The sequence below is a fragment of the Vulpes vulpes genome, chromosome 13 (genome assembly GCF_048418805.1).
Source record: "Vulpes vulpes isolate BD-2025 chromosome 13, VulVul3, whole genome shotgun sequence".
Classification (NCBI taxonomy): Eukaryota; Metazoa; Chordata; class Mammalia; order Carnivora; family Canidae; genus Vulpes; species Vulpes vulpes.
The window spans coordinates 157,354,825-157,378,401 of record NC_132792.1 but is presented as its reverse complement, the minus strand read 5'-3'; the positions used below and the strand labels follow the sequence as shown (position 1 = coordinate 157,378,401).

The 23,577-nt window shown below is 44.0% G+C and overlaps 1 protein-coding gene across 5 annotated transcripts in view; it reads right to left on the bottom strand.

Moving 5' to 3' along the window:
* The window catches only part of NR5A2 (nuclear receptor subfamily 5 group A member 2), a 137,664-nt gene that overhangs the window by 66,014 nt on the left and 48,073 nt on the right, over positions 1 to 23,577 (bottom strand). The gene's annotated exons all lie outside the window — the stretch shown is intronic.

Here is a 23,577-nt window from a genome sequence, read left to right as displayed (position 1 = left end):
TCATCGATGGTCTGAATGTGAAGAGCATATTGATCCATTGCCATGGCTACTTGTAACAACAGTTCGCTCTTCATTTTGTAATAACCACCAGCCAAAGACGCTGTTTTTCTCCGCATGCAGTGGCCATATTTAGATTTACGATACGCATTTATAGAAAGGACACCTCATGGTGATATGTTGTGTAGTAGTTTGCTAAATTTTTGTATCTACTCTCTCTCTCTCTGTGACTATCATAAATAAAATTAAAAAAAAAAAAAAAAAAGGGATCCCTGGGTGGTGCAGCAGTTTGGCGCCTGCCTTTGGCCCAGGGCGTGATCCTGGGGTCCTGGGATCGAGTCCCACATTGGGCTCCCGGCATGGAGCCTGCTTCTCCCTCCTCCTGTGTCTCTTGCCTCCCTCTCTCTCTCTCTCTCTCTCTCTTAAATAAATAAATAAATAAATAAATAAATAAATAAATCAATCAATCTTGAAGAAATAAAAAAAGAAAGAAAGAAATAATTTGAACCGGTTAGTCTCTTCTGACCAAAAGAATTTCAATCATGGGCGCCTGGGTGGCTCAGTTGTGCGGCTGACTCTTGGTTTTGGCTCAGGTCATGATCTCCTGGGTCGTGGGATCGAGCCCCGTGTCAGACTCTGTGCTCGGTGGATGTCAGCTTAAAGATTCTCTCCCTCTGTCCCTCCCCCTACTCTCTCCCTCTGTTTCTCTAAAATAACTGAATAAATTAGAAAAAAAAAAAAAAGTATTTCACTCATTAAGTAAATAGATAATTTTTCAGAACTGATTATTTGGTGAGCATGAGTGCCAGCGTGAGTGCCAGAACTGATTATTTGGTGAGCATTTGTCTTGGTGAACAAGACAAATGCAGGCTCTACATTGTGAAAATTACTCTCCCGGGGGACAATGCTCACCCCAACACTCCTTAGTGGTTTAGTGACAGTAGGAGGTCATGTTCTTCTCTACGAGAACATCTCCAGTGTTGTGCGGTGTGACAAGTCAGGCTTTGGGCAGCAGTTGATGTGAATCCACCTAAATGTGCCCCATAAACTGTTGTCACAAGGTGCTGGGGCAAATGTCCCCAAAACATACATGTTGTAGCACCCAGGGCAGATTCCAGGAACTGTCTCTGCAGATGCTTGGGGTGATTGCTAAACAAAGTATACTTTGCTCTACTGGGTTTTATCATATTCTCATTCCAGCAAACACAGGATCAGCATCTTGCTTTAAACTGATCACTCTGTTATGGCAGTTTGGGTCCACTGTACATTTTTTGGGTTTGTGTGTATGAGAGAGAAAGAGAAAGAGAGAGAGAGGAAGTTTTGGTCATTTAATTATCACTCTTTTGAGGAAAACCTAAAATCCTCCCCCCACCGAGACTGATCCCAGAAACAATTATTAGACACGTGAATGTTGGAAACAATTTCAAAATGGGTGGGGGGGATACAGACTCCTCAAAGTGCATTTACTGCTCTCATCTTTTGGAAAGATGAAAGAGCCGGGGGATTATCTGCTGGCCACACAGAACAGAGGGAAAGGGGAGTGAGAATTAAAAGAAGCATAATTTTGGGAGCTATTTCATTAAGCGATTTCTTCCTCTTCGTTTGCATATGATGCACCTTTATTTTCATTTAGAACGTGACAGAAATATCCCAGTTTTCCAGCACCAAGCCATGTTCCAATCCTAAAACAGAATTTGACTTCTCCCGGCCTTCTTCTCTTTGGGGATGTTGAAGATACTTCTTCCAAACAAAGGTTATATTTTGTCTCGTGGTCAGAAAGAGAATGGGGTGTATCGTTTTCAGATTTTTATGCCTAACTCAGTGTGTGTGTGTGTGTGTGTGTGTGTGAGAGAGAGAGAGAGAGAGAGAGAGAGAGAAACAGAGACAGAGAGAAAGAGAAAGAGAGAGAGAGAGACGGGTGCTGGCCAACTGCCAAGGAAGAAATGCAGGTCCTGTTTTCACGCATCCTCTCCACGTTTCTTACAAGGGGCGGGATGTTTTTCCATCCCCCCCTTGTGTCCACTGCTGCCTACGTCCAGAGGCAGTAAGAAGATAGAAAGGCTTTTAAAATCTGCATATTCCCTGGCTCCTCTGCTGCTTCGGGAATTGCAAGAATGGGTGAACGTGTCCACTTCCCATATTGAGCAGGTTGCTTGTGGCTTCTTATTTTGTACCGTTGTCCTCCTCGTGGTTTCCGTGGTGGCTGATGGAGGACGGCGCCTTCTGTGGTGTCTGACGGAGGACCGCGCCTTCCGAGGTGTCTGACAGAGGATCGGGGCTTCCGTGGCGGCTGACGGAGGACGGCGCCTTCTGTGGTGTCTGATGGAGGATCGGGGCTTCCGTGGCGCCTGACTGAGGACTGCGCCTTCCGTGGTGTCTGACGAAGGACGGCGCCTTCCGTGGTGTCTGACCGAGGACCGCACCTTCCGTGGTGTCTGACTGAGGACCCAGCCTTCTGTGGTGTCTGAGGGAGAACCCCGCCTTTCGAGGCCTCTGATGGAGGATCGGGGCTTTGGTGGTGTCTGACTGAGGACTGCGCCTTCCGTGGTGCCTGACTGAGGACCGTGCCTTCTGAGGTCTCTGATGGAGGACCGCGCCTTCTGAGGTGTCTGACGGAGGACCCGCCTTCCGTGGTGCCTGACTGAGGACCGAGCCTTCTCTGGTGTCTGAGGGAGAACCCCGCCTTCCGAGGCCTCTGATGGAGGATCGGGGCTTCGGTGGTATCTGACTGAGGACTGCGCCTTCTATGGTGCCTGGCAGAGGATTGGGGCTTCCGTGGTGCCTGACTGAGGACCGTGCCTTCTGAGGTCTCTGACCGAGGACCGCGCCTTCTGAGGTCTCTGATGGAGGACAGCGCCTTCCATGGTGCCTGACTGAGGACCGCGCCTTCCATGGCACCTGATGGAGGACTGCGCCTTCCGAGGTCTCTGACGGAGGACCCGCCTTCTGTGGTGCCTGACTGAGGACCGAGCCTTCTGTGGTGTCTGAGGGAGAACCCCGCCTTCCAAGGCCTCTGATGGAGGATTGGGGCTTCCGTGGTGCCTGACGGAGGACCACGCCTTCCGAGGTGTCTGACCGAGGACCGCGCCTTCCGTGGCACCTGACGGAGGACCGCTGCTGTGACCTCCCGGTTTTCTCCAAGTACCGTAATCCCTGTGCCTCCTCCGCGCTCTGTGGGGATGGGGTGGGGGGACCCTACAGCCGGAGCTCCCACAGACCCTCCCACAGCACCCGGCAAAAAAAAAATTTTTTTAAATATGCTTTTTTAGACCTGCTTGCTGCCGTCGCGTCTGCCCGCGCCCCCTGAGCACCGGCGCCCGGCCTCCGAGGGGTCAGGCCCGCTGCACTCTGCGGCCCGTGCAGCCTCGGGGGCTCCGCAGTCCCCCTTCCTGAGGGGCCCGACGGCTGGGGCGGCCCCGACTGCCGGGCATGCTACCCCTCCTCCCGGGCACCGGATGCCTGGCTCTGACCATCGCTGAGGGGCTCCCCTCCCACGGGCCACTTCATCAGTCCCCACACTCGGTCATGCCCTGCGTCCCGTCGTCCTGCAACCGGCGAGCGTGCAGCAGCCCGCGGCCCCGGCGCCAGAGGACAGGTGAGGCCGGCCCACCTCGGGAGAAGAGGAGCTGCAACTTCCAAGGTATTTTTTTCCCTTTGGAAAACAGAGTTAATGTTGCCATGAGAGGCTGGGCGGTGGCAGGGGCAGTAACCACCACTTCGGAGTGGGCTCCCCAGGTATTAGTGCTGCAGGTAGAGCACCTGGGGCGGCCCACGGAGGCGCGTTCCCATCGGGCAGCCACACGGCCTCGGACAGTCCTGCGTTATCAGCTATAATAGGAGGAAGGACTTATCTCAGAAACCTAGTTACTCATCACAGAAACTATTTATCTTGACGTTACGGACGAGCGTGTAAAGGTATACAGGCCCCAGATTGTTGAGGCAGCACACTTCCCACCACCCAGAGTGTGTTAATCATTAGGAGCGCGTGCTTTCTCATCAGAACAGCGAGTGTGAGCAAACAATTAGAAGAAGAAAAATGTGTAGAACTCTCTCAAGCGGGCATTTAACTTATCAAAACCCTTTCTGTTGCCCCCTCCCCTTTAGCTTTTAAGAGTCTGGCCAACTGAACCCGTGACTTCAATCTCCTTCCTGCGGAGAGGGGTGGGGGGATGTGAACAGTTGACATCACAAACCACTGTGGTCAAACTTGAAGACAGACATACTTAGGGACATGTTCTACCGACACGGATGGGTGATTTAAAAGTGGAAGGGAGGGCAGCCCCGGTGACGCAGTGGTTGGGCACTGCCTGCAGCCTGGGGTGTGATCCTGGAGACCCGGGATCGAGTCCCACATCGGGCTCCATGCATGCAGCCTGCTTCTCCCTCTGCCTGGGTCTCTATCTCTCTCTCTCTGTGTGTGTGTGTCTCTCATAAATAAATAAATAAAATCTTAAAAAAAAAAAAGTGGAAGGGAACCCATTCCTTACTTCTGATCATGAAGTCTGGGGTTCTTTGTGGAAAAAACTGAGGGGACACAGAGTTCAACTAGGACACAATCCTTGCCTTCAAGAAACCCACAGCCCAGGACAGGAGGCGGAAGTATAAGTCAAGATAAGTCTGTCTAATTGCATGTGCAGAAGAAGCTGGGGAACACTTTACCCTGCTTCACCTCCTAGGGGGTCAGGGAAGCTTCTCAGAAGAGGGCACTTATTTTTTCTTTTTCTTAAAACATTTTTATTTATTCATTTTATTTATTTATTTATTCATTCATTCATTTTATTTATTTATTCACGAGAGAGAGAGAAGCAGAAGACACAGCCAGAGGGAATCTGCAGGGAGCCCAGTGTGGGACTCGATCCCAGGATCCTGGGATCACAACCTGAGCCAAAGGCAGACGCCCAACCGCTGAGCCCCCCAGGTGCCCTGAGAAGGGCACTTAAATCAGGACTCAACCTTGTAGAATCACTGAACTCAGGACCTCCTGATAGAACAACTCTCGGAACAAAGTATTTTTAAGTGATGTGAAGATTCTTCACAATCATTACAAATAAAGTCCAGCTATTATTTCGTGTTTTGCTTTGTTTTTGTTTTTGTTTTTTTCCCTTTCTGGCAAAAAGAAAAATAAATCCCTCTAAATGGAACTCCGTTTTTTTTCAGGCTCCTTTTATGACAATTGGTGGCATTTATAAAAGCGTATTCAGAAGCACGGAGAGAAAAATCAAAACCAAGACAAATCAAAATCAACTTTCCAAATCTTAATGAGAACCTGCTCTGGGCAAGGCTGACACACAACTACTTTAATCCTTTACTGTTTTTATAAAGAACACTGCTGGTTATCTGCAGCCTGTGTAATAAACTGCTACAAAGTCCAAGAAGAAATGATTTCACATTAGCAATGATTAAACAAGCACTAAAAACAATACTGTACAAGAGAAATAACAGCCAGTAAAACTCCCCTGTCAATTGTTGCAATACCCCACAGATTTATGACCAGGAGCTGCCTCTGCTTGGAGAGAACCAAGCGCTCGGTGCACTTCCTAACTGGGCCGCGGAGGCTCCAGGACACAGAGATGCGCCCGCCAGCGCTTAGCCAGGGCTCTCGGCCCCTCTCTGTGCTTCTCCAGGGGAGAGGCCAAGGATTCCGCTCTCCTGTGATCTAACTTTGCAGGTGACGGAAGCAGGAGGCAGAGGGGTTTCACTGTATGACGTCCGCCCCATGCTTCCCGTCCACGCTCGGGTCACCTTGCATCTTGGGCCTGCCCAACGGCCCACAGAGTCCAGGATCTCAGCAAGTCTCCTTGCTCCTCCCTTTTGTTCTAATTCACCATATACACGGTCACCACAGATGCTGCTTTCAGAAAGGGAGAAGCACATAGACACAAATCCCTGGACGTGAACCTCTTCCAAATTCCTCAGATTTCTCCCTTCTGAGATGGCCTCCAAACCTGACCTCCCTAACCGGAGCACGCGGGGAGCAGTCACCGACCAACGTGCCCGCCGATCCTTCAGCCTAGGAGGCCTGGGGTGTCCAGAAACCGAGGGAGTGACGAGAGGTAGATGGCTGTCGTACAGCTGACATCCCTAATCTCCTGGGGAGTGGGGCCGCCTCAGACGCGCCCCACCTCCACATAATTAGGGGTCAAGTGAAAGAGTGTGCAGTTGGGAAATGAGTAAGAGAGCTGTCAGCACAGGGAGAAGACGGAAAATAAAACAGACCGGCCTCTACTTCTTGACCACTTAATCCGGAGTCACTCCGCAAGGCAGTCAGAGGACCCAAACCAAAGAACCCCAAAGGGACCCACTCTGTGACCCAGGGTCCAACAGCAGGTCCTCTCAACCACGATGGGTCATTACAAACAGGCTCAACAAATCTGCTGTTTAGGCAGTCAGGGGATGGTGTGGTTTGTGTTAGAGGTCTTCCATCGCCAATTATATTTCTTTCACAGTCTAACGCATCCAAAGGTAAGTTTCATTTATCCAGAACATTCATAGGCCTGGCATACCTTATTTCTCAGGGATGTCACATGCGGTATTTTTACTTTATTTTATTTTATTTTATTTTATTTTATTTTATTTTATTTTATTTTATATTTTATCTTATTTTGAGTGAGAGAGGGAGAGATTGAAAAAGAGCATGTGTGGGAGGAAGGGCGGAGGGAGAGGGACCAGCAGACTCCCCACTGAGTGGCACTGGATCCCAGGACCCTGAGAGCAGGACCTGAGCCAAAGGGACACGCTTACCCGACTGGCCACCCAGGCGCCCCACATGCAGTATTATTTTGTACGAAGATGTGCTAATGCCAGATAATCTATATGAGTTTTTTTCATTTATATAAATGTGAGCTGATTACATACGTAGGAGACATCTTTGAGGTTTGGAGATAATATTGCACAGTGTATGTACATGTTAAATATCACTTGAATTACATATCGCACTGACAACATAATGGAATCCAGCCAATTTCTTTCACGTGGAACAGTAGCTATAGTCTCAGAATTTGTCAAACCAAAGGATAAAATTTTCCCAGCTTTTATCTCTCCTGTTTTTTTCAAAGATTCTATTTATTTATTTATTTATTTATTTATTTAATTTATTTAGTATGAGCAGGGGGAGGGAAAGACGGGGAGGGAGAAAGAGAATCCCAAGCACACTCCCCCCTGAACCCGGAGCCCCACTTGGGGCTCGAGTCCAAAACCCCAATATCATGATCTGAGCTGAAACCAGGGGTCAGATGTTCAACCGACTTGAGTTATATATATAACTCAACTTACTATATTGATTTATTATAACTGAGTTATCTTACAGACGTATGCATAAAATGTCACATGTCCTTAAAATATCTGAAGCAGTTTTTATGTACACATAATAAAAGGTGAATGGAATAAATAAGAAAATGGAGATAAGAGGAAAATAAAGGTAAGATAACAAGCTGAAGCCAAGACTAGGCTCAGTCCCTAAAATCAGCTTCATAAAGCTTGTTTCAGTTACTGGAAATGGGCCACAATTTGGTTCCTTGCAGGCAAGGCACCATTACTAACATGATTTGTAGAATGCACGCGATAAAAATCAGTTCCTTGCAAAGCAGCCTATCTTCGTAGTGGACCCCGAGAGAAGTTTCTCTGTGGGTATTCCGAGGAGGAATTCTAGGTGCTGCAGTCAGCGAGGCTCCGACAACATCCTCAAGCACGCACAATATTTAGCCTTTCAGAGAGAGTTCCTTTTAAAGCCAATGGCAACGTTAAGAGGCCACAAGAGAGTACAAATTTCTTTTTTTTTAAATTTTTTATTTATTTATGATAGTCACAGAGAGAGAGAGAGAGAGAGAGAGAGAGAGGCAGAGACACAGGCAGAGGGAGAAGCAGGCTCCATGCACCGGGAGCCCGATGTGGGATTCGATCCCAGGTCTCCAGGATCGCGCCCTGGCCCAGGCGCCAAACCGCTGCGCCACCCAGGGATCCCCAGAGCACAAATTTCTAATGGTCTGTTTTCCAAAGAGAACCTGAGACAATCCAGAAACGGAGAGAATGTCTCTATTTTAGGCCCCTTCCTTAATAGCACAGTTCAGGACCATCAGACCCCGTGAAGGAAGTGTGTGGGCTTTGCAGCTCGGAAATGTAGGTTCTTCTCTTGGCATTCTCGCCATGAGACTTTTGGCAAAGATTTCAAGCTCCTTAAACCTCGGTTGCTCTCCCAGCCATCGTTTTCGCTAAACGATAAAGCTGTGAATGTGCCCCGCTCAGAGACTGGCACACGGCAAGCAGACACCTTAAAGACGCTGGTTGGACCCAGCTCTAAATACATAAAAGGAGGCCAACTACAGGAGATGCAAAATGAAGTGCCAAAGAACAAATTTCAGGTGATGGAAAAGGTCGATGAACAAGAAAACTATTTTAAGGCACATTAATGTGAAATATTTTCCAGTGCTTTCTCTTGCTGGGTGTTGTTTCATTTATGATCACTACCTGGTTGCTGTTCTCTAGCTCAGAAATCTCCTCTGTATAATTAGGGCAATGTTCCTCACATGTCCTATCCTCACAGGCGGGTATTATTCAAGCAATGAAGACAAAAGCCTTGAAGGATGAATATATTTTCTTTTAGCTTGGTTGGAATGTTCAGAAAGCATCCGTGAACAGGATTATCATTTTCGGAATATTCGTATCCTTCATTGTCCAGACGCTGCCTTAAAGGCAACAATGCCACCAGCCACAGAACCCAGGCATGCAGCGGGCCCATTACCTGGACATGGGCGATGAAGGCCTAAGTTGAGGAACGTTGTGGCTGCCCCACACCTTGTGAAACGGGCACGTGTTGAAATCCTTGGCATGAATATGTGTGGGGAAGAAACGGAAAAGCAGAGGATATTCTAGTGACCATGTTCTGTGACTCCCTTAAGGTCTTAAACGTAACTTCTTCCTTTGTAGACTGCATTTCAAAGCCAGAAAAAGAGTTGTCAGAGGCTAAAATGTCCTTGGGTCCTTTGTGGCTCGCTGTTTCAATCAGGCAGTTGGCCAAAGAAAGGAGGAAAGAACCCAAGTGGCCTGAATATCACTCACCAAAAATACAACTGAAATTAGGGCAGAGGCAAAAAGGAGGTCCCTAAGGACCATCCAGTGATGGGAACTCACTGGGCACAAAGGCTCCTGGGAGAGTTCCTCCACCCAGCCCCCCAGCGACTTGAGGACAGCATACTCTCTCCACACAATTTACATGCTCCCTTTAGGTCACAGAGCCCAGAGTAAGGTCAATCCACGCCTTCCGAGGTACTCAGAAATGGATTCACAGGATGTGCGGCAGCAATTGAGGAAAGAGCTCCAGGAGTCAAGGGTCAGCCCCCAGAGTGGGAGGGTTATTGCTAGGTAAACCACGTAATTTCTGCTTCGTGAAAAATCTCTCGATAGTGTATATAGGGAAATAAATACTCATTTCAGCGTTCCAAACTCAGTGCACCAGCAACACTAACAGTTCCTACCTGATGTCCTGTCTGGGGCCCTAGGAGTGGCATCCCCTGGCACTGAGGTGAGGGCACCCCCATACTGATACTGTCTGAATCCTACATGGTCCTAGGAGGACAGTAGGTGCTTAGGTAATATTTGCTTGATCAAGGGTGAAAGGACCTAACAGCCATTTGTAGTTCAACTACTTTTGTTTTACAGAAGAGGAAGCTCAGGCCAGGTGGGCTGTGATGTAGACAAGGTTACTCAGGTGCCAGAAACAGAATAGGAATCCAGGTATTCTGAATCCTAGCCCAGTGCCCTATGACTATGCTTTCTTCACATAGGAAGGACAATCGTATTTTTTTTCTCTGGAAGTTTATTTCTTTAAATAACACTGTCTCAATTTCTTTCTTGCAAGGAAGTAAATTAATGGTGATTTGATTTATTTCAAACTTGGGGCACCTGGGTGGCTCAGCGGTTGAGCACCTGCCTTTGGCTCAGGTCATGATCATGGGGTCCCAGGATCAAGTCCCGTGTCGGGCTCCCCACAGGGAGCCTGCTTCTCCCTCTGCCTCTGTCTCTGCCTCTCTGTGTCTCTCATGAATAAATAAATAAAATATTTTTTTAAAAATCTTATTTCAAACTTAAATAAGATTATGACTTCAAAAATAAAGGCTTTTGGCAATACAAAAACATAAATAACGAATGATATAACCTTGGAATTGTCTGGACATAAAATCTAGTTAGATGATCTTTCCTATTTGGGGGGAACGACTGTGAAGGTGACTTTGATGGAAGATGAGTTAAGATCAGGCATTTACTTAATTCCACGGGGGTCTGTTTTATGCCCCGAATTAGGTAAGAATGAGGTTCTTCTGGGTAAACTAGAATCAAGACAGAGAAGGGAACCAGTGAAATAAGATTACACGCCCTTCATATTTTGGAAAATCTACAAATTATGATACGATAGACTAGATTTTTCTCTCAAGCTGTTTAAGCAAATATTAATTTGATTTGATCCCAAGGCCTTTTTCCTAGTAGCCCACATATAACTTTATCAGGATGTGTCCATTTGGTCACAACAGAATGGGTGGCAATCTGCCAGCAGTCCATGGAAACCACCTTCTCCCAGTTGTGCTTGCTGGAGCGACATTTGGGACAACCTCCCTCAGAACCTTTGGCCCTGTAGTGGTGCACCGAGCTTCTTGGTGCCTCCATGTGCCATCAGCAAAAAGGCTTGGTGACCATTTTCTGCCCTAGCTCCAGGCCCTGAAGACCGAAAGGCCATCGCAAAACTCCTGGTTGCCTGTGCCCTACTACAACTGCCTGCGTCTTGGCAGGGTGGAGTATAGGACTCCTGAGTCTCACTAAAGGGCCGAAACCTAGAAACGAAGAACATTACTGCCATGGAAACACTATTCACCAACATCATACAGTGCTAATTTTGATCAATTGTTTAGTTCCCCAGATCTGGCCATTTAAAAGGGGTAAACATTTGGGGCACCTGGGTGGCATGATCAGTTGAGTACCCGACTCGGTTTCAGCTCAGATCCTGGTTTCATTGGTCGTGGGATCGAGCCCTCCATTGGGCTCCATGCTCAGTAGGAAGTTGGCTTGGGGATTCTCTCCCTCTGCTACACCCCCAACTCTCTGGAGAGCACGTGGGCATTCTCTCTCTCTCTCTCTCTCTCTCAAATAAATGGATAAATCTTTAAAAAATAAATAAATAAATAAATAAATAAATAAATAAATAAATAAATACAAGGGATAAACATCCTACACAAGCTGCAAGGAAATGTTCCCATGAGGCCAGGACTCTGTAGGTCAGTCCCAAGCCAACCTCTTTCTGTCTTCCCTTTACGTAGTGTTTCCTTTGATCACTCTTAGTAAACTCTACAACTCTGGGGTTTCTATCTGAATATAATGATGAAAGACAGCAAACTGAGATCTGAGAGACTTGATGCCTAGCACAGTTATCCTGACACACAGATTAGAAGTTGCCGCAAAGGTGACTGAGATGTGAAATCCAAGTATTGAATTCCACATTCTTCATTACGCTCGTTGTTAAAATGGGAGAAAACCCTTTTGGATTGAAGAACTGCTTCTCTAATGGAGGTAAGAGAGGGTGGGGAAGTAAGCATCCTCAAAAAAGGGAGAATGAGGGAACCCTATTCCATCTCCATTGCCTCTAGGTTTCACAGACTGTAAGTCAAACTAAAACACAAGCAGAGTGAATTACTTAAATTGAGTATTAAGTTTGGGTCACACAGCAAGTGGACCTAATATTTATTTACAGTTCTAGAAAGAAAGGATTTACATTTTCCACACACAACACTGTTTTTTGAGAGAATATTCTTTGGATAAAGAACTGCATCTGCTCGTACAGACCACATTCTTGACGGTTCAAGGACATGCTGTGTCTACGGAGTCAGCTCGTTGACTATTTTGCTGTAGTATAGTAGGCTGGCGGATTCAGATCAAACAAAGTAACTCAGCCAACTCATGAAGTCGATTAATTTTTTAATGAACAGGCCAACAGTTTCCAGATTGTATAGAAAGATACAGGCCTAGAGATGGGTTACTGCAACACATCAATCATACAGCAGTTCTGTTTTCACACAGCTGGTCATACAATTAGTGCCGTATTGTGTTTAGTATCAAGAAAGCTGTATTATGGTGTGGGTGGAGCCCCGATAATTGGAATAATAAAAATGCAGCAACATGAGCATAAGTTTTTTCAATTAGTCCATCACGTGTCCGTCCCTTAATGATGTTGGCCATTATACACAAGTGAGAAAGCAAAGCGTTTCCAGGTCCAACATGCACTGTTTTCCTATTATTTCTTTATGACCATTTAGGACTTTTGCCTGCCAAAAAAATATTTCTAAAAACTTTGAGTGCAATTTGGAAGCTGGAAGATACCAAATAATAATCATAACTCATTCATTGTGCATTCCTAAAATTTTCCACCAATGCAGGGTCTAGCCGGGTGCTCAAGGTTAGCTGGATTTGTGCAGCACTGTCCTATCCCAGTTCCCTGAGGCCCCATTCAACTTGGTCTGCAATGCCTGCTCATTTCTCACTAGCGGCCTACACATGGCATAGTAGTCTGGACGTCTCACTGCTATTTCAATTGCTCAAAAGGAGATCACGCAGAGCCTGCCTAGGGGGTAAAACTGTACCCTCTTCCTTATTGTGACACCTGGCTTCAGAAAGGAAGGGGGCAGAGAGGTATATCCTAAGATGTGTCATCTTTACAAAGCTCTAAAGAGGCTATTTTTCATAAGAAAAAAATTATTATATTTTAACACTCAAAGTGGTACTTCATAGATGTAAATTTTAGAAAGGCCCACCCCAAGAATGAAGCATAATTCCATTTTGCAAAAGTTTGGCTAAGTCTTCTTCCCTCAGACTCAAGCTTCGCTCTTTCAAGGCAAAATGTGGTTTGCAAATAAGGAAAATGAAGTCTAGGGGAAGTCTACAGAGCGCAAAGCCAACTCTCATTGCTGTGCATAAGCACTGTGCTGGGGCTGGAAGGGATTCAGGGATGAAAAGGAAACACTTCTCAAGGAGCTTACAACCAAGTGCAATGAAAATAATGAGGTCGGGAGCCGTGGGGGCTGCGGTTTTCCCAATACCCACAGTTTCTCTTGGAAACCATGTCTAGAAGTTGGAGGACTCTGACTGTGCTTCTGTCCAGCCTTGATCTGGAATCTACTCGTTTAAAAAAAAAATGCGAATATTGCTTGTTGGCTTACTTCTACCTCACTTCTAGAATTCGCACGGCCCATTACTTGATGGAGGAAGTACACAAAGGTCACATAGACATTTTATGAGCTGGATTCACCAAGCCCCTACTTCCTCAGTGCTTCTGCAATGAAAGGAGCACCCATATATATATAAAGGAATGGCAGCCAAGTTTGACAAGAAGGAACACAGGGTGACTCCCAGGTCCTAAAGATGACACTGAGCAGGTGTCTTTTAATTCAGAAATGAACTTGGTAACATCACTGTTACACTTTAAAGCAAGGCATCTGCCTACAACCGCGTACACGGAATCCCTACGTTGATCACACATGGTTTATAAGAACTACAGAAGGAAAACACCACTCTTCATAGTAGAAAAGCAATCCATTTCTTTTAAAACCCTTTTCGCAGAGGAACTGATAAGCAAGCAGAAGATCCTAACATGAGGAACCACAGGACTCCCTGAACGAGGATGTTCAAACCTCCACCTCTTGCCATGGGTGTGGCCCTGCTGGAATCGTCTGGCCCAGAGAGCTATCCATCTCCATTCACACACGAGCTAATCAGTTCAAGGAGGGAAGCGCCAATGAGCTCTCAGATCAATATGGTGAAGTATGGAGATTGATCTTCTCCCGGAGTGAGTGCATTAACGAGCTCCTCCGTATGACCTTTGCCCAGTGGTACAAATTAGACTCCACCACAAACCACATTCTTGAATGGAGACCTTCAGTCTTGGCTTGCTTTTAATAAAGCACACTGTAGGCAGACCTCAAAGAGGACTATCAAAAATTATAGTGCACTTCTGTACAGAGTAGGAGGTCTTGCAGAATTAGTATATTATGTTTGAAATTATGGAGCAAGACAGCATAAATGCATGCTTTTAAAACAAAGCATATTCCTTTAAAAAGCATGTTTCCTTTTCTTCTTTTCTTTTTTTTTTTTCTTTTCGCTAACGGTGCTGTATATCTTTCCAAGCAGGATGTCCTACTAATGGCTTCATTTCACCCCCTCTTAAAGAGTTCAGGGAGATACAACTGTGCTCAAGATCTACGCTTCTCGAACTTGGAGACGCCTACAATTCACCTGGGAATCTTGTTAAAATGAAGGTTCTGATTCAGCAGGTCTGGGACCAGGATTCTACACACCTAACAAGCTGAGCAGTGAGGCCAACGCTGATTGAATAAGGCACCCTTTCAATAAAAAGCTCTAGAAAATTCCAACAAATATCTATCCCCCCTGCCCAGCACATGTGTATGTGCGTGTGCAGAGACATTGTGTCACTCACACATCAATATTTTAGGCATAGGAATTTGGTATGAGAATAATCATTCTAATGGCAGAGAGTAAGAGCTTTGGAATCAAACAGACTTGATGCAAACCCAGGCCCATCAGAGGCCAAGAGATTAAATGTAACTTTGGGCAAATGATTTAAGTCCTTGAGTCTTATTCCAGCTTCAATCAAATTCTAATTAACATTGGGGCACCTGAATGGCTCAGTCACAGTTAAGCGCCTAATTCTTGATTTTAGCTCAGGTCATGATCTCAGGGTGGACTCAGCAGGGAGTGTGTTTGAGATTCTCTCTCTCCCTCTGCTCCTCCCCTCACCTCTCATGCTGTTTCTCTCTCTCTAATTAAATAAATAAATCTTTAAAAGAAAATTCTGATTAATATTGACACTTCCTGTTTTTGCACCTTGTTGTAAGAGTTAACCGAGCTAATACACACACAGAACCTAAAACAGGCTTGAATTCAATAAATAATACCTATGATTAGAGTACATCACTGTTCTTCCATAAAAAGTCAGATGGAGTGTGATAGAACAAAAAAGAATTCAACACTAAAGGAAAATCAAAGCAACAGCTCTAGACTTTTGCTTGGATGTGGTGTCCCTGCTCATTTTCTTACCGCTGGGGAGTGACCAGACAGAAACTGTAGCTGCTGGAGGCCCGGAGGGATCCTGACCTCAAAAGATGAGCACAATGATAACCAGCTGCCCTTTTGTGGTGACTTAAAGTGGCCAACAGTCACACATGGGGAAAATGTGTGCCTGTTTGTCAGTGACCCACATACATACATACACACACACACCTGTGCTGCCCCCAGCCCTGCTGATTCCACAACCCTGCCCAGGGGAGCAACTTCACAACCACTGAGAGTCAGACAAGGGTTTCTATCTTGTGCATCTCTCTTGACACTCCATTTACTTGCTGGTTTGAAAATTCCAATTTGGGAACTGCATTCGGTTGACATTCAAGCTTTAATCCCTATGAAGGAGTAAGTACCCATGAAGGCATCAATATTTAAATCAGTGGTTTTACAAGTGTGGTCAGAGGATCCAAGAGGTTAAAACTATTTTCCCAGTTACACTAAGCTGCCATTTTACCCTTTGACCCTCTACCTCTCAAAACTGTACAGAGGCTACAGGATGTAATGACATCATCACTTTGGTGGCAAATGAATTGCGTGCCTGTGAACTCTCGTGTTCTACCCATTTCTCCTTTTTAACTCCTGCTGCATTAATGTTGATAGTTAACATGCACAAAAACTATAGGTCTTCAAGAGTGCAAAGAGTCCTGAGATCAAAGTTTTAGAACCAGTGCTTTAAAATCAATATCAATTATATCATATTGAATTTCTGACAAGTTAGCGATTTTATGGAATAACTACTGAGTTCAGAACTCTGTGCTAGGGTTTGGGGAAGAAAATAGTGTTAAGTAAGGGATGGTGGCAAACTGGACAGATAGACACATAAACAAGTAACATGGAGGAAAGAGGGTATTAAGATCTGCATAGGTCCCAGATTTTGTCAGACAGTCCTAATTTCAAGTTATCCCATGACTACATTTTGACTTCCCAAATCATTGGCTTTGAGTTTGGTGGTGGTGGAATGGATAGCTCTCTCTCTATATATATAATACATAAATAAATATACATATATATGCACTAAACTAGAATAATGAACAAAATACTATAGTAATATAGGAAAGAGAGTGATTAATTCTGGCTCAAGCAACTGAGGAAGTTTCTTGGAATTGGTATTTGAGCTCAGCCATGTACGATAAATGTTCTGAAGGGTACCTAAGCAAAGAGAAGAAGGTGAGCCAAAGAAGTGAGGGCAAAGATGAGTTAGTTTGATGTATCTGTAGTCAAGGAGTGGGAGATGAAAAGGTGATGGTGACGGGTTACTGTCTGAAGAGTTTTAACTTTTTCTGTAGATGCAGTGAAACGCTGAGAGTGCCTTGATTAAATCAGAAAGCCTAGGGTAACAGCTGGAAGGAGTGTGTTCTAGGAGAATACAGGATAGGAAAAGAAGCCTCTTGGAGGTGATGTTGGTAATGCTGGTGATGGACATCCATGTGTTCAGCAAGCAATTCAGAATGCTACTGTGGAGTCTGGGGAGAAGGTAGGGCATAATGGTGAAATCTCAAATAATGTATAGCATGAGCAGTGAAGGGAACCAACAGCAGCTGAATTAGAGAAAAATACCATTTAAAAGTTGGGTAGATAGATAGATAGATAAATAGATAAATAAATAAATAAAAATAAATAAATAAATGAATGTTGGGTAGAGGGCACCCAGGTGGCTCAGTCAGTTAAGCATCCAATTCTTGATTTCAGCTCAGGTTGTAAGACTGAGCCCCACTTGGCCTCTGCACTGAGTGTGGAGCCTGCTTAGGATTCTCCCTCTCTCTCAGCTCCTCCTCTCTGTCTCTCTCTCTTTCTATCTCTCTCTTAGAAAAATAAATAAATAAATACATAAAAGTTGGCCAGAGGGAGAGGAGCCAATGAGGGAGCCTTGCATGGAAAAATCAGAAACACGGTATTAGCGACCAAAAGTCTATTTCAGAAGGAATGTCAAGGATGCAGGATTGAGAAAGAAGGTGTGGATGAGGTTACTCATAGTGTTTGAGAATCCAAAGAGCTGTTTCCCATGGAAAGTGGGAGTACAGCCTCCTGCTGGCCCCATTTAAGAGCCCCCCATTCCCCACACCCCATCCCCCATCCCCCACACAAGATTGGCCCTGGAGACACCATGAAGAGGAGGTAGAGCAGCAGGCATAGGAACCATGTTGGAAAAAGCAGGATGGTGAAGATAAGAAGACCTGCTTACAGAGGTTATTGGTTTTAACCCTTGTTGGAGGGGAGACTTGCACATCTCTGTGACGGATGGGACTGAGTGGAAAGGGAAGAATAAAATGCCGGCATGGCATGAAAACAATGATAGAATTGAGAAAGTGAGAGGAGCAGTTCAAGGGGGAAAATTGGAAGAGAAGGAAACCCTCAGACTCCATAAGAAGAAGGGCATTATTTCTTAAAAGTAGGCTCCACATCCAATATGGGGCTTGAACCCAAGGACCCCAAGATCAACAGTCTGAACCAGGCAGATGCATCAGAAGGGGCACTGAACTCAGCACAAATCTGGACCTCTTTTGAGAATGGGTCTTAAAATAGAAAAAGAAGAAAAAAAGAAAAAGAAAGAAGAAAAAAAGAGAAGAAAGAAAGAAAGAAAGAAAGAAAGAAAGAAAGAAAGAAGAAAGAAAGAAAGAAAAAGAAAGAAAGAAAGAAAGAAGAAAGAAAGAAAGAAAGAGAAAGAAAGAAAGAAAGAAAGAAAGAAAGAAAGAAAGAAAGAGAGGGAGGGAGGGAGGGAGGGAGGGAATGGGTCTTGAGAGGGTTGTGTGGCTGTGTGTTATGGCAGGAGGGAGTAGGTGTTGGTGTAGGAGGGATAGGAGTGTGTGTGTACACATGTGTGCGCACATGCATGTGTGTGGATGGAAGAGGGAGTAGGTGTTGATGGCAGGGAGTGTGTGTCTGTCTGTGTTGGTGCAGGAGGGAGTGTGTGTTCATGTGTGCATGGGTTATCTGTATTGGAAGAGGAAGGGTATGATGTGGCAAAAACAGAGCAGACACAAGTCAGAGCTCACAGAAATCACCTGACTGAAGCTCCTTCAGCTCCTTCAGAAACTAAAGTTTGCCCAGAATTTGTTTCTTTGTTCCAAATTTTAACCCAGGTCAGGGTTATAGAGAGAAAAGGAGACTCACATTGTTGAGATTTTACTCTCCTTTGGGGACCTCTATTAAGGCACTCATCATATCGTTAATGTAATTGTCTGAGGGTTTTTTTTTTTTTTCTAAAAGTTTCTAGAACTCATTCTCTCTCCACTCTCATACCTTCCCATTAATAATAGACATAATTATTTGTCATAAATAAGCCTCAGGCAACATAGCAATAGAAGGAAGACAGAGAGTCACTGAACAAACGTGCATGAATTGGACCGGACTCCATCCTGACTCCAACCAGCACTTCAGTGCCCTTATCACAGAGTCAGATTAGAGACACTGATCATCTCACAATCTACTCCCTCCTTCCTCATCTTCCGCTGATGATGAGGCATTAAGGTGCCTTACGTCAGGCCCAAGAGAAATGGGAGAGTTATAGAGACTTAAGAAAACTGTGACAGGGAAGCCTGGATGGCTCAGCTGCTGGAGCGCAGACTCTATATCTCTGTGTTGTGAGCTCGAGCCCCATGTTGAGTATGGAGATGACTTAAAAATAAAACATCATTTAAAAAAAAAGAAAAAGAAAAAGAAAACTGTCTCATAAAATCCTATTTAACTATAAAGCAAATATCAAATGCACAAGAATAAATTTATTTGTTGGTTTGAACAATGAATTGTGTTGGTCTTTACCAGGTGTTTCTTCAGAGTAGAGTATCTGAAATATAATTCTTGCTTTTTGGTAATGTTGAGATCCAAGTTAAGGAATAGCATTCTAGCATCTTCCCCCCCAAAACAGAATAGTCACACGTATTTTCACACACATGTCCTCCTCTTTGAGAATAGAGACCATTTCTTTTTTTTTCTTTTTAAAGAGAGAGCCAGAGACAGAGAGTGTGCACGTGTGTTGACGGCAGGGGGCAGAGGGAGAGGGAAATAGAGTCTCAAGTAGACTCTGTGCCCTGTGTAGAGCCCCAAGTGGGGCTTGATCTTACAACCCCGAGAGGCCATGACCTCAGCTAAAATCAAGAGTCAGACGCTCAAGTGACTGAGCTACCCTGGCCCCTTGGGTAGAGACCATTCTACTTTATCTCTTATTAGGTCCTGGGACCATGTATTCTGTAATTATCACTTAATTTTAAAAATACCGTGTAAATTATACATCTTCCCTATTTTATAGACAGGGACATGACAGGTAAGTCACTTTCCTAAGAGCAGTGGCCAGCCAGTAGCCAAGCTAGCATCAATTAAGATAAGAAGAAACTGTTATTTCCTAAACATAGACCCCTGGAAATTTGATTTGTGTTAAATCCTTTACCTCCCATAAAACCTCTGAAAGAAATAAGTGATGCTCTGTTCTACAGATGAGGAGACTGAAGCTTAAAGAAGCTAATAGCATCCAACTGGGACGGGCCCCACCAGCTCTGGCCCTCCTGCCACCCCCAAGAGGGGGGTGTTACTCCCAGGACAGAACCTGGACACTTCCGCCAGCCCATCTTCCTAGTCTTTTGACCTCATGTAAGACTAAGACTGCTCACTGTGTGGCCCTGGGACACAATTCTTAACATACTACATTTGAGCCGTGTGAAACCACAGCATTATTTTGTGGGTAGAAAACTGGACCCTCTTTTGGTGAGTCTATATGTTTTCTGTTACATTTTGTATTCAGGGGTAGAGTACCCTATGACACTTTGTGGTGTTCTGCCAAAAACATTTGCTATCACTGCACGATCAAATCAGTGGATTTGAGAGGTTACTACAGAAGGATTAGTATATTTTTTTTTAATGAAACTGCACAAGATTAACTCATTAATTCCCTAAGATTAAATGGTACATCTATGAAATTTATACACATAGATGAGCTTCACTGAAAATCTACAAATGGGTTATATCACTTAGCTGTAATATGAAAAAGGATTCTTAGAGATTCTATCAAGCCTTAAAATCAGTCTATTCATACGATTTCCACCTCTTCTCCGTGATTAGTTAACCTACATAAGTTACTACCTACATAAGTTTTTGAAAAAAATCATTCTTCTTACTCACATTTGTTCATTTTTTTCTTTGACTCTGAGCTGCAGAAAGGAACACTAACTAATAAAGTAATCCTTGAAGATGACCAGGGAATGGACTTGAACTCATGATATATGTGGAGTAGAACTGGTTAAGTCTCCTGAAGGCTCTAACGGAGGAGGAGCAGAAATATCCCATCACCTGCAGTTTTCAAGGCTAGTTTGCTAAATTACAAATGTTTCCTATATGTTGGCATAATTATTTTAAAAACATTTATAATCACTACAATATATGTAAAATAAAATATGCTCCTTGAGAAAAGAGGTTTTGTCTATACTCCTTGTGCACAATCTCAAGTCCTAAAAGGTTAACGGGCACAGAACTGACACTTGATAAGTATTTACTGAATGAGAGGAATCTTAAAAATACCTGACCAGGGGTCCCTGAGTGATTCAGCTGGTCAAGCTTCCTACTCTCGCTTTCGTCTTAAGTCATGATCTCAAGTGGTGAGATCAAGCCCCATGTTGGGCTCTGTGCTCGGCAAGGAGTCTGCTAGATATTCTCTCAAACTCTCTCTAATAAATAAACACATTAAAAAAAATACCTGACCAATCCTCTGGTAATTAAACTCTATACATATCACATCAACTGCATAGATATAAGGAAATCTAGAGGTCACGTTGCTTCAGTAGGTACTCGCGATCACACATGTGCCCCAGGGACATTTAAAAGACTCTACAGGAATCCATAGAATGCATAAAAATTCTTATCATCTTGTCATTTGAATCCATTTAAAAACCATGTATACTCACATATTTCAATTTTAAATTATTTACAGTGATAAGAAAACTTAAAAGAAATGTCAAATGAGAATCACACTGAGAATTCCTTGGATAACAAATGAGAATATTTGTTACTTAAGGAGAGACAGCTGGTGGGGCGCCCGGGTGGCTCAGTCAGTTAAGTGATTCTTGATTTGGGTTCAGGTCATGATCTCAGGGTTGTGAGATGGAGCCCCACTTGGGCTCTGCACTGGGCACAGAGCCTGCTTAGGATTCTCCCTCTGCCCTCCTCCCTCCCTCTCTCTCTCTCTCTCTCTCTCTCTCTACCTTTCTAAAAGAAAAAAAAAAAAAAGACGAGACAGCTGGAATTAATGGTTTAGGATGAAACGAATTGATTTGAATTTCATAAATATAGTCAAGTGAACTATTGTACACATTTCTTTTTAAATTCTGACTCTGGCCTATCATGGTTGTAGGTAAACCAGTAAAAAATAAATTGTTCAGGCAGTGATAAAATACAATGACAATAAGGTCACAATACCATTGTACGTTGTTTAGCTATTCTGATAACTGTAACCTATTGTCTCATTTAAAGTTACTATTAAAAATCTGGGTTTTGAAAAACATCTCAAGTGGTAGAAAAATTGTGAGTTTTTACCTTTAAGTGAAAACAAGTGCCATTATTTTTAAAATGAGGATTTCACACTCCACAACTTTCTTGACTGAAAAACTCAGAGACATCTAGTTTGAGTTGAGTTTCTTAGGGCTTATGTTAGAAGGGGCATCCTAATTCCAGAAAAAAAAATAATAATAATTAATGCTTTTCAGGTAGGTTGAATACATTTTGAGATTAAAAACTGATTAATAAATATAAGAGTTTTGTAGATTCACAGCAGGTGTTTCGAGGGCTTATGTTGAAAAGCTGACAACTAATTATAAAAGCCTTACTGGACTAATCAATTACTCAGATCAACATTAGGTGCCTATTATGTTCATAAACATGGGAATTATATCTCCCCTAAGTAAATGCTAAAATCACGAGTCTAAAACATTCTAATGTGAAATGTGAAGGTATAGCAGTCTTAATATATTCTTAAAACTCCTTCCAAATAATGAATTGATTTTTCTGTGTACATTAGACACATGAAAGACATTTTTTCTGTTTCAGCTCGAATCCTACTTTTGTCATTTGTTTTATATTTTTACAGTGACAAATGTCAACCACATCATTAACTAATACAAGGGGCCCTGGTACAAAACATCATATATGATATTCTCATAACAAAACAGCCGCTTTTTGTTCTTTAAAGAACTTTTAGAATTGTATACATAAACATGATCATAATTTTTAGAGGTGTAAACATGTTGACTTTCTTAAAAGTACATCGGCTGTACCCAACATCATTCCCCTAATCCAGAGATTTTCCTAGACTAATAACGAAAATGTCTTCTTACAAACAGGCTTTTGAGGAGCAGTTGCCTGTCAAATATATGCTATTCCTTCCCTCCAATGAGAGCCCTCCTTCCCGGGCATTTAGGGAAAAGGCGAGCTCTTAAATAGATTCAAACCATAGGAAAACCCGAAATAGATGCAACCAGACACCTGCTGACGAACAGTGACAAATCCCACTGACACTGCAGTGACCCCCAGTTAGTCAAGATTTAATTAAGGGCATAATTAAGTCAGTGGAACAGAACACTAATGAGTGTTTTTTTTAATACGGGTAATTACACGTAAAAATACAAAGTGCGATGGAGACTTAAATATATCATTAAAATGAACGGTATAGAATAGCAAACAGAGAAGTGTGCCTCTTCTATTGCTGTTTAAAAAAAAAAAGTTGAATAAGTCTCAGGTTGAATAATACTCAGGCAAGTTTATGTTGGCTTCCCGCTGGGAACATTTGTTATTCTAATTTTGCAACAATAAGCGACTATGTGTATTGAGATCCTGTTTTCAATGCAGATTCCATTGGCTTTGAAGTCTTTCTGCGTTTAGCATTTTGTCCAACTGCAAATGAGCAATTAAGAGACTGTTTGCAAGTATTTGGCTTCCTATGGATCAGCCTCTGGAGGTGTCCATCTGAGCCGGGCCACTCCGACAGATGCAGGGGACTGGCAGGGGACTGGCAGGGGACTGGCGTTATTTACTAATTCAGAATGAGCTTCCATTATGTCAGACCCTTTGACTGGATCTTTGCTTTAGGCAAAGATGACATAACCCCCAGGATCCTGGTCTACTGCCTGGGAAATACCGCAGCAGAAGGGCAAATTCGACCGAAGTATGAAGTTGGGAACTTTTCAAACACGAAGAACGAAGTATTTGGGGGTCACAGGCACAAAGGCCTAAAGCAACCACGTTACGTTCTGGGATTGAAAAGCGTTGCCTGTGTGGTTTGGGACTTGCCCTTCTGCCGGGATGATTTCATCCGTGGGACCCCCAACTGGGGGCTTGAAGTCCTTGGCAGCCTTTCATCCATTTACCCCAGCAACAAGTGGAAAAGCAGATTCTCCTGCCTGCCAACAGTCCTCACTGAGCTCCCTACAGAGCGAGGCACCGAAGCGTCCCCTTCACGAGCAGCGGGTCCACGTCCTTCCTGCAGGTGTC